Below are 8,881 nucleotides of genomic sequence, written 5' to 3'. Positions count from 1 at the left end.
TCTTGTTACCTGCGTCTGCCTTTCCTCGTCACTAATTGAATTTAGACACTGCTATGGCAGCTCACTTGAAAAAGTCACCTGTTCCTTTCCCAGTGCCATTTGCAGGATGGGTGCCAGGGCTTGGAGGATCAGGAAAAAAATTAAGTTGGCCATATCACAGAATGGATCGGGTTGGAAGGCACCACAAAGGGGCATSTGGCCAMCCTCCCTGCTCAAGCAGGGTCATCCCAGAGCACAGTATATGGACACTCACAGGTTTTGGGTAATGATCTCACATGCTTCTGAAGCACTCATCACATGGATGAAAATAAGAAACAAGTGCATAAAGCTTAAGAGATATAAAAACTGATTTTTCCTACCAATTCCCATTTTCACTGAGGTCCTGCAGCCACTGAAGGTCCTTTCCACCTGGTTGGGCCATGTCCTGCGTGTCCTCAGCCGTGCAGGGATCAGGAGAACCCGGTCTGGACAGAGGCTGTTGAAAGCAGAAGGGTGATTTCCAAGAGCAGAAAGGTTTTTGCTGCATTTGATGGGCCTTGGATGGGATCCTGWGCTCCTGGCATGGCTGAGTCATGGAAAGCAGTCAAGACCCAACCTGTTAGCAGTTTTAAACTGTGATGGCCCAGCAGAGCAGTGTCCTAGAGTTTAAAGCTTCTGCAAAAATTCAGAAACTTTGTTTCTGAAATTGTAGAAGAATGCAAAGGAAGACCCRTAAAAGAGTGTGAATGACTCTGGCAGATCTCCCTGCAACACTTCTTGAGAATTGTCCAGAGCCATASTGACAGCAGGAATGGCTCTGAGTTGCAAGCAAGCAGAATTAGGTTTGGATGCTCATCCCAGGGAGGGCAGGCACTGGGAGTGCTTAGCAAAGGCTGATTGAAGCAGGGAAAAGGACTGGTGAGAGACATTAACACCATTTTCTTTCTCCTATGCATTGAGCAGGCAGCAAGAGCCCTGTTTCAGAGAGCTGCTCCTGTACAAGGAGAGAGGCTGTTTGAGAGCCAGATCTTGGGGCTGCCTGCAGCTCTTCACATCGCTGGCTGTGCTCTTTCTGTGCATCAAGGGACACCTCGTGGAACACCATGGGCTGCTGTGGCACCTTAGAAAGCCCTGCCCTGCACAGAGCCTCTGCAGCACCTTATGGACATGAGAGCATGTCCCATCTCCTGCTGTGGCCTCAGGAAAGCCCCTCGTCCCTCTTGCCACTTGGAGGATGTTCTCAGTGGTCAGCAGCAAGAGCAAAACTGAGGACCTGCAAGCAGCTCCCAGCAGACAAAATCAAAGTGAAGCCAAAATTCATGGCTCAAATTCTTTATCAGCATGAGATCAGGTGAGATTTAATAGCTCTGTGCTTCTYTCTCTCTTTCAAGGCTCACTCTGCTCTCTAATAAGAATTTACCAAAGCAAAGGGACTGGCCCAGACCCATTCAAGTGAGATAAAGTCTCAGTTTGGGGCTGCCTTGCTCTGTGTCAATAATGTAACATMACACGGAAAACAAAACCACAGAGTCTGAATTTCCCTCCTGASCTGTTGTGAACCAACGATTTCAGTGCCTCTGTCCAAGCCAGGACCCCGGCTGGCACAGAGCGGGGCAGAGCTCCCCCACAGCTCCTCCACCCGTGGCAATCCTCCACTCCTGAGAACCACCAGGCAATTGGATTTGCGAGCTGCCAAACCTGGCCTGAGCCCTCAACAGCCACGTTTAAACCCAGACCACCAGCTGACTTCATTTGCTAAGGGACTGGAGCTGGTGCCTCCAAAGGGTTTGACGAGGGGGCTTAGATTTGTTTAACTTTTTAGTAGATCCTTTCTCCCACCTTCCAAAGTCCTCTGCCAAAAAAATAATAACAATACTGAGAAAGAATAAATTTAACAGTGTGGGGGAAGAGAGGCACTAATAAAGAGAAGTCTGTAACTTACTACATGGAAGGACTTGCTCAGTGGCTGGGCTGGCTGGCACAGGCTGCACTTGAGTAAGGATAGTCCCTGTGGAGCATCACGGACTTTCAGAGCTTTTGGATAGGAGCCCAAGAGGCTGCAAAACCCCAGGACAGTGGCAACATCCTAGGCCAGGCTCAGTGTTGGCAAGGGCTGGAGCCAGGAGTGAGGGACAATCCCCACAGTGGTACCCACGCAACAAAAGAGGAATCTGTCTAAGGAGCAGCATTGGTGGTTTTCTTGAATCCAAATCCCAGAGTTCCAGTGAAACACACACTCTCTTTATTAATTGAACACCATGAGATGTTCAGAAATGCCTTGAAAATTGTTATTGATAAGGAGGCAGGAGTGTGTGGCAGGAGGGGGCTGTGGTCCTGTTGTGGTGGTTGCATTGCTCCCAGCTCGTGTGGGGGGGTTTCTCCTCTCACTCTCACAGAGGTGGATTGGCCCTGCAGTTCCTAGGAAACAAGCCCTCTCCCCCTCTCAAACTGGTGTTGAGATTTTATTTTTCAATGCACGTTGAAGAAGCCAAGTTTCATGGCCATTTTTACAGAGTTAATAACCCTTTGGAGACTGCAGACATGTGTTATATCCATCTTCCTGAGCAGTCACTTGGCTCACTGCCTGGAAAATGCCAGCATGGGAAGGGTTAACTTGGCTGCYGCTCAGCCTTCTCCCATCTCTCCAGCCACCTTTCTGCAAACCCTTCCTGTCCTGCTCCTCTCCCCAGGCTCAAGGTGCTGCTCTCCTGGACACTCTGGTGCTTTTGCTGCTCTCCCTGCTGCTCCTCCCCTCTCCGCAGCCTTTGGGATCGGGAATTTCTCCCCTCTGGAGCTGCAGAGCTCKGCCAGGCTGGTTGGGCACAGACCTGGCAGGTGCTGCTGTTACCTGTGCAGATGACTCCCCAAAGAAGCCAGAGATGGTTTAATGACACATCGTGATCAACAAAAGTTCTTTTGTAACTTAAAACCAAATACAAGTAGTTCCAGAGGTTCCAGCAGTGGTTTTCCTAGAGATTGGCTTAACACACTGAGACAGGTTTAATTAAAGCTCTTCCCTGGGTAGAGAGTGTTTCAGGCTGTGCTGCTTCRTGTTGGACTCACTTCTTACAGGTGGTCTCGATAATCTTTAATGTCTTTTTTAACCTAAATGATTSTAAGTGGAGTCAAAAGCATYCAGTACTATYCATGCAGCCCTTAACAGAGGCACTTGGGAGGATTTTCCTTCCAGCAGCCTGAATTGCCCCAAACCTTCCAGAGAAAAACTCTGGGACACCTCTGTCAAGTCTGGCTCAAAACCAACAGTCTGTTCATGAGCTCCTGGGAATAAAAGAACAGAAAGAGGAGTGACAGTGACCTCGGRGGTGTCCAGGCACAGAGCTGAACCAGCAGCACCTGTATCCTCAGGGGAGCACACAGCCTGCTCCAATTCCCCAAGTCCATGGCTCTGTCTATCTCCTGGCAGGGAACTTTATTTTTTAACCCTCAGAGGCTGAGAGAGGGCGTTTGTTTTGGCTGAGCTGTGTTTGTTTCATCAACAGTGAGTGCATCGCATGAGGTTTKCTGTGAAGATCTTCTCTCCAAACACTTTCCCCCTGCCTGTCTCTAGGGGCTCCAAGCATCACAATGGGGAACTGCAATGGCGAAAAAACACCCTGTTTCCATGAATTACAGAGAAAAGGAAACAAAAATATTCCTGTAGGATAAGGGCTGATGAATGGACCCCTGAAATTCCAGGTTGCTTCACATCTGCCCCCATGAGAGTGGAGGTCTGGCCAAATTCCCACCCTGGTGCCGCTGCTGTCTGCGAAAACCTCCCGGGGTAACTTTGGTGCAGATTTGGAGAGATCACTTTGCAACATTGTCAGGACCAGAAAATAACATTGCACAAGRGCCACAGTGGGTGAGAAAAGTCGGGAATATAAAAAGACACACTCCCAAGTGAGCAACACAACTGCAGGGTCCCGGCAGAAATCAGGACTGTAAGTGCACCAGCACTGCCAGGCAGGCCACGCTGGGATTGTCAGACCCAGCCAGGGCTAGTCCAGGGCCAGTTTGGGATCGGGAGGCTGTGCACAGATAGCCATCACCCAGGCCATAATGGTCAGCCACGCGTCACTCCCCAGGCATGTGGGGACAAATGGACAAAGCAAAGAGCTGCTCTTGTTTGACCCTAAAGTTCAGCCAGGCTTTTTATGAAGTCCAGTGTTGCCACCTCTGATGATGTTATCAGGAACCTGGGAACAGCTAAYGCTTTCTTTTGTTATGATTTATGGTTTGTTTGGGTTTTTCCTCTCTGGACCTTGGCTCCTGCAATCATGAGATTGATTTCTCATTTAACTCCATGTTTGACCCCCTGTCAGGCTGGGAAAGTGAGCTAGGAGGAGACTAGAGGGTTTTGCCCAGGAGCAAATGAAGAATTTACCAAACATGGGATTGTTTAAAATAATCCTTTCTCAAAAAAAAAATGATGTTGTCGTTCTTCTTGTTTTGTTTAGTGGGTTTTTTTGGTTTTTTTTGTTTTGTTTTGTTTTGAGTTTTTTTGGGTTTTTTTGTGCGGAGGCTGAAGTTCTGAATGTTTGGAGCTGACAACAGCAGAGCCCTTCATGCCGGTGCCACCTCCCTGGCACTGACACTTGCAACATCCCACATCTGGTGTTCTCCTCTCAATCTCCCTTTGCAACACCTGCCTTGGGTGAGGATCATCCCCCCCAAACCAAATATTTCATATAAGGCTCCTCCTTCCCTGTGTATTGCTTGCAGCAGGACACAAGAAGCCAGAGGGGGAGGTTTGTAAACCAAGAAGGTTGTGTGTGGCTTGGAAGAGTTTCAGAGGTGATGCCAAAGGGATGCACAAGGCACTTCATCCATCTGCATGGATGGCTACTGGAGCCTGGACCTGGTGGTCCAATCCAACTGCACAGACCTAAAGTGGCTCCTTTCCACCATGAAAGTACCAATAAGGGAAACTGCCAACTTAAAACACTCTTAATAATGTTTTCCTATTTCTTTAATACCTCTCCCTTGAGCACTCTCTCCTCCCTTCACAGCGTCTTGGCCAATTACACTTGCAAAACAAACAGAAAACTCAACATCCCCAGAGCAGGGATTGCAGGGTCAGGGGCCCATCAGGTGCTGCACTGGGGGCTCCAAGGTCGGCCACCCCACAGGAGCAGCTCTCCTACAGCCAGCCTCATTATTCTCAGAGATTTATCATCCTTATTTGCATTACAGACATTAAGGATCTAGGTGACAACGAGGCTTCACTTGCTACCAGCCACAAACTCTGTAGCTTGAAAAACATGTCGTTTAAAGAGACAAGTGGAAAAAGTACATTGAAAAGTGCAGGCAGTAAAGCAGTGTCAGAGAAGATTTGACATCCTTTCTTCCCCTGCCTTACCCCGGATACACAAGTACAGTTCTGGTAGCAGAGGAGAAAACAGGAAAATGCTGCATCTCTGGGAAAAGGGCCAGCGGTGACACCCAGGCAGATGCCAGCCCTTGGGACAGCAGCACACTGGTCCTTTGGACTGGAACCAAAGCCTGCCCCTGGCACCAAACACTCCCTCTCAGTAAAAATTAATTGCTTTTTTACCAGTGACATACCCGACAGTTGTTTCACTATCAGAGACCGATCAAGTGGAAGTTACCAGCTGCAAGAATCCTGCACCGCAATATTCCACGGAATCACTGTTTTCAGGGGTAAAAAGATGCACAGCAGCGCTGCACGGAGCGCGTCCCGCCGGGAGCCGCGTCCTGCTATTGCCACCTCGCGGGGCCTCGCAGCAATGGCCGGGCCACCAGCAGGGCCACCAACAGGGTCACCAGCAGGGCCACCAACAGGGTCACCAGCAGGGCCACCAACAGGGCCACCAGCAGGGTCACCAGCAGGGCCACCAGCAGGGTCACCAGCAGGGCCACCAACAGGACAGTGTGACAGTGCCACAGGAGTGTTCCCATCGCGGCAGCTCCAGCCAGAACCAGAGGGAAGCAATTCTCCAGTTCACTAAGTGCTCTGTGTGCCCTGCAGAACAGTCAGGTTTATAGAACAGTCCTCACCCAGGCCAAAGGGGACATTGCTGTCCTGTTCTCTGTTCAAGTGCCAGCCTTGCAGCATCCAAAGGGATAAAAAAGCTGCCAACACATAACCACTACTTGACCTCGCTGCCCTTGCAGYAGGGAAATAGATGAGACATTCTTTGGTTGCTGAATAATTCCTCCTTTAAAACAGCAAAGGAACTAGGTAGGATTTGCACGGCCTGATAAGATTTAGCATAACCTGATAAGATTTAGCTCCTGCTTCCCACAGATTTGTACAAAATCCTAGGACTTCTGCTCTGTCTAGAGCCCACGACAGAACCAAGACACTTACCCATAGGAAGGTCTTTTAGCATCCTTCTTCTGCTCTTTATTGTAGAAAGCAAACACAGATCTTCCAGGAGCTCTTCTATGACTCCTGGGATTCCCAGTCAGGCAGGAAAAGCACAAAACCAACACTGAGGTCCAAGGGGGAGTCAGCTCACCCAGCAACTGAAGGTGAAGTGTGGGGTCGTTGCCACAGCTGTGGCCCAGCCCCAGCCCAGTCCCCTCACTCACTTACTGGGAACTTTGGAAAGGAGCATTTCCCAGATCCTCCTGCTTTGCTTCTATCCTGGGAACTCATTGTCTGGGCTCAGTCTGAAGCTGCTCGGGGAAAAGGAGTTGTCCTGGCTGCAAAGTTCATCTCTGAGTCCAGGCAACGCTGGCTGCTGCTGCTCGGAATGCTGATCCCCAGGATACAGAACTACTGATTTTTTCCTCCTCCTTCTCTTGGGGCTTGTTTCCTCCTAATTTTGTTACTGCTCTGCTCTGTGATTCTTAGTGATGTCAGTTCTATGTTTGAGCTGTTGCTGTGTTATCCCAGCCATTTTGCTCCCGGTTTTCCCTCTGCTCCTTTATCTCCACTGGCTCAGCAGCCTCTCCTGCACCCACATGCTGAGGTGGTTGTGACAACCACAGCTCCTCATTTGCCTCTTCCTGGTAAATTTGGTCTTGGATTGTGAGCTTTAGCACGGGCAGCCCAGGCATTGCTCAGATCCTGAGCAGAGGCAGAGTGCTTGCTGGAAATGAATGAAGTTTCYGCCTCGAAAACGGGAGAACTGCTTTCCCAGGAACGTCTTTGAAAGGATCCATGCCCAGTTTGGGAAGAGGCAAAGGTAGAGCTGTGTTCAGGTGAGTGTCCTGTGAACAGAAAGATTTGTTTTGCAGTGAGGATGTTGCCCTGGGCTCTTGGAGGAGAAAACCCTTGGGCTGTGCCCTGCTCCTGATGGCTGGATAATGCAGTGCCATGCTGACCTTGTAAGGGGTCACATGAGGTCTGGCTTTAGTTCCCACCAGCATCACTGAGAAAGTTCCTGTGAATCTCAGTGGGAATTTAACCACCTATTTGTCTGCAACTTCTTTTACACCAGCTTTTTTTGTGGTAGGAGAAAAATAAGGACTTTTCACCACCTGAAACAACTGTCTGGGAGCTGTTTCTTCCTACCCRGCTTAGAGCAGAGCAATATTCCGTGGCTACAAGGCCATGCTTCTTGCACTTCAAAGTCACTGTGAAGAGGGTTTAGACKTGTTATTCCACTAAATGTTTCTGACTTTGAAATGATTATGGGGTCTCCTCTGAATGCTTTATGGGGTAACAAAACTCYGAAGAATAGGGCTCTCTTCAGCTGAGTAAATACAAGCTATTTTCATAAATCTTCAGACTATTGGAACATCAACAACATTATCCTACATGGGTTGTTATGATTTGTGTTTGCAGAGTTATGTGTTGAAGCTCAGGCTTGTGCTTTCAGCCTTATCTTCTATTAAGAAGGGAGCCCCAGAGAGGGTTTTTCAGTGCAATGAGCTCTCAGAGCCCCACTGGAAGCTTTCTGTAGCAAATCTGTGTGGAGATCACCCTGCTTTGATCACTGMCAGGGAACCAGGAACAATCATTTCCACTGATTTTGAGTGAAATCAGCTCCCAGGTACRTTTGTGGCTCACATGCTGCTCAGCATGGACTGGCATTCCTGGTGATCTGCTGCTCTTCAAACCCACAGCTGGGGGAAGTGCCCGCAGAGACAGTGTTTTTCTTCCAAATTCAGCAACTTTTTATTCTTCACAGTTTGCAAGTTGATTGTAGCCAAAACTCACACAGCCCTGCTCAGCTGGTTTTCCATCCACTTTATTCTTACTCATAAGCTTAAAAAAAAAAATTCAGCTAATTAAACCAAAGTATTGTGCCACAGTTCATTATTTGGGCCAAAACACCTTCCCTTCTCTTTGTTTGCCCATGGGAAGAGATGCTAAGTAAAAAACTCTGCAATCTTCCCAAATGAAAGAAATATGGAGCAGCTTTTCACTTGACACAAATCAGCCCAGTTTCCTTGCCTTCCACAGAGCTTTGCTGATTTTGCCAGCTGAAGATCCATGTCTGAGCTGTCTCAGGTGCTTGTGATGAACCACTGATAATCCCACAACAACCTGCTGGGCAGCAGCAGCTCAGTCCTAATTAACAGCCCTAATTTGCACATAAAATGCAGCTGGATAGAGATTCAACAGGTGTAACATTCCTGTGTACATAGGACCACTTGCAAATACTTTAATCAAAGCATAAATCCTGAATAATACAAAGGATGGGTGAGGCCCCCATTAAAATTTTGTTTCCTCTCTATTTTTTCATTGTTCAGAAAAATGCAAGTTCATTTACAGACATCACTGTTAGGTCTTTTGAAGCTTGTGGATCATCCAGCTTTTTCCATCAATGGAAAAACTTCGAAGAGTAACAAATTAGTTCCTGAACGAATGAGGCTSTCATTGGAAAGCTTGGAGTGAATGGAAAGCAGAGAGGAAGACAACTGCAAGGCAGAGAAAACAAGGAAATCCTTACATTGACAACTGTTTTTAAAAAATATTTATTTGTAG

Source organism: Malurus melanocephalus, unplaced genomic scaffold, assembly GCF_030028575.1.
Source record: "Malurus melanocephalus ecotype Western Australia unplaced genomic scaffold, MMel_1.1 scaffold_244, whole genome shotgun sequence".
In the NCBI taxonomy this organism is placed as follows: Eukaryota; Metazoa; Chordata; class Aves; order Passeriformes; family Maluridae; genus Malurus; species Malurus melanocephalus.
Note: the sequence above shows the minus strand (reverse complement) of the source record.